General features: G+C 36.6%; 1 protein-coding gene across 1 annotated transcript in view; it reads right to left on the bottom strand.

Moving 5' to 3' along the window:
* LOC106883560 (ephrin type-A receptor 4-B) overlaps positions 1–2,711 on the bottom strand; it is a 136,992-nt gene that overhangs the window by 17,702 nt on the left and 116,579 nt on the right. The gene's annotated exons all lie outside the window — the stretch shown is intronic.

The following is a 2,711-nucleotide window of genomic DNA, read 5'->3' as shown; positions in this document are numbered from 1 at the left end:
ATATATATATATATATATATATATATATATATATATACACGTATGTGTGTGAGTATGTATTTACACATACACGTATCAGCGTATATGTGTATGCATTTATGGGTGTGTATGTAAAGGAAGACGTTATTGATGGAAAACTATAAGAAAGATGATTGTGTTAAAATGAGATAAAAATTTGCATAAAGTTAATAGGGAACGAATAAATGGTAAATGAAAAGAAATATAAAAAGAAACAAAAAGAAGTGAATCAATGATTACAAAAATGTGATAGAGGAAGGAAGAACTAAAATTTTGAAAAGAAATAGGAATAAAGTTAAAACAAATATAAGACTCGTCTCTTAATAAGGTGCTAGCCTGTCGCTAGTTCGACCGAATCAAAGCCATAATTGAATCTGATTGTCATATGACTGTGCAAGAGAGTACAGAGAGGTAAAATGTATCACATCCAATGTATCACGCAGTGTTTCACACCAGTCGTCGTTACGTTTTTTGCTGAAAGGGTCTGGGGTTACGGGAAATGTAGTGCTTTGCTAGATGACATAACGCGCGCTGCTATGTCCGAGAATTGAAATTGAATTTATGACCTAACAATCCAAACCACTCGGCAACGCGCTTTCACAGGTAGAAAATGGGAAGAATAGTGAAACGTAAAAATATAACGGATGAGATAAATGAAAAGTAAAAAAAATAACAAAATGACAAATATAAGGTAACGGGAAAGAAAAAGATAGCGAAAAAAGGAGATAGGAAGGAATTTAACAGAAGCATGAAACTCGTTCCTTAACAGGACGTCAGTACATCGCAGGATTATTACAGCTGCTGTTGTTATTACGTTTTGGTAGAAACAGTCTGAAGCAACAGGAAATGTAGTGTTTCGCTGATTGACAGAGCGTGCATCTCGGTCCGAGAATAGAATCCATGGCTTAACAATTTAAAGGACTGGGCCACGTGTCTTCACGGGAAGAAAATGGGAAGTGTAATTTAAAAAAAAATATATGGGGTAAAGAAACAAAGAGAGACGTTAACGAAGTAGGATAAATAGATAAATAAATGATGAAAATATGAAGTAAATGAACTTGGGGAAAGAATGTGAGAAATTAGGATAAATATAAAAGAAATAAAAATGTAAGAAAAATAGGGAAGAAGAAAGAAAGCAAAAGTAGAAATGCAAGAAAATGGATAAATGAGGTAAGTTGAAACAATAAATGAAGAAAATAAGATAAAAGAAGAAAAAGGATACCGAATATATATATATAAAAATAGACATAAAATAACAATAAAAGTAACGATTTTTTTAAAAAATTAGATAGAGAAAGAAAAACATAAATAAAGGAATGAAACAGAAAGAAAGAAAAAGATATAAAGAAAACAGCAAAAAGCAAGGAAATTAGAGATTATTAGAGAAAAAAAAACTGAAAAAAATAAAAGAAATGACTGATTCTCCGTCGATCTCGACGACGAGTTTTGAGAGACAAAGAGAGAAAGAGAGAGAGAGAGAGAGAGAGAGAGAGAGAGAGAGAGAGAGAGAGAGAGAGAGAGAGAGAGACAGATGGGCAGACAGAGACAGACGTACATACACACATACATACACAGACAGATGGAGAGATAGAGAGAGATTTTCTGTGTGTATATGTGTGAATAGAAACAGCTATATATTGGTTTCAAATTTTGGCACGAGGCCAGCTATTTCAGAGAAGGGGCTAACCGATTACATCGCGACCCAGTGTGCAGCTGGTACTTATTTTATCGATCCCGAAGGGATGAAAGGCAAGGTTGACCTCGATGAAATTTGAACCCTGAATCTAACGACGCAAAGCATTTTGCCTGTCGAGCAAAAGATTCTTGTTAACTCACCGCCTTAGAAACAGGTATTTATTCAGACACAAACACACAGGTATATTCATATACCTTTATGTAATAACGTTGTGTGTGTGTTTGTTCCTTCTCCAGCCATGCCTGGTTCAGAAGGGCCGGTTTCCCGGTTTCATTAGCATATAGGTCCTCCACCCCCTGGACGTGACGCTGGTCCGTCACAGGTGAGCTGCTAGATGCAGGAGGAAAGATTGAGAGAAAGTTTTGCCGAAAGAGTCAGCAGAAATTCGCCATCACCTCCTGCCTGAGCCACGTGGAGCTTAGGTGTTTCGCTCATAAACACACACATCACCCGGTCTGAGATTCGAACCCACGATACTTCGACCGTGAGTTCGCTGCTCTAACCACTAGGTCATGTACCTCCACATGTAATAATGTTATTAGGATTAAGTACGGTTGTACCAAGTGAATTCCTCTTTCGACAAATGTGGAAGATAGAATAAATACCAAGCTTTAAAAAAAACACCAAAAAAATAAGCACAGGGGTTTGACTAAAACTAATCAATGCAAGGTTCCAGTATGGTCGTAATCCAATGACCGAAACAAGCAAAAGGTAAAAGGTATGTAGCACAAGAAAGAATGAAAAAGAAATGAAAGAAGTTGGGTGGGGTAGGGGGAGACCGAAAGAGACACGTAAGAATGAATGCCGAGAGGTAGTTTAGGTAAGATTTATATCAATTCTAAGATAACACTGATGACGGAACTAGAAGATAGTTAACATTCTGGCTCGATATTGCTGTGAGGGTACGTGTGTGTGTGTGTGTGTGTGTGTGTGTGTGTGCATGTGTGTGTATATACATATACGTATACACACACATAATATATGTATATGTATATAT

Source organism: Octopus bimaculoides, chromosome 9, assembly GCF_001194135.2.
Source record: "Octopus bimaculoides isolate UCB-OBI-ISO-001 chromosome 9, ASM119413v2, whole genome shotgun sequence".
In the NCBI taxonomy this organism is placed as follows: Eukaryota; Metazoa; Mollusca; class Cephalopoda; order Octopoda; family Octopodidae; genus Octopus; species Octopus bimaculoides.
Note: the sequence above shows the minus strand (reverse complement) of the source record. Positions and strands in the feature narration are given on the sequence as shown.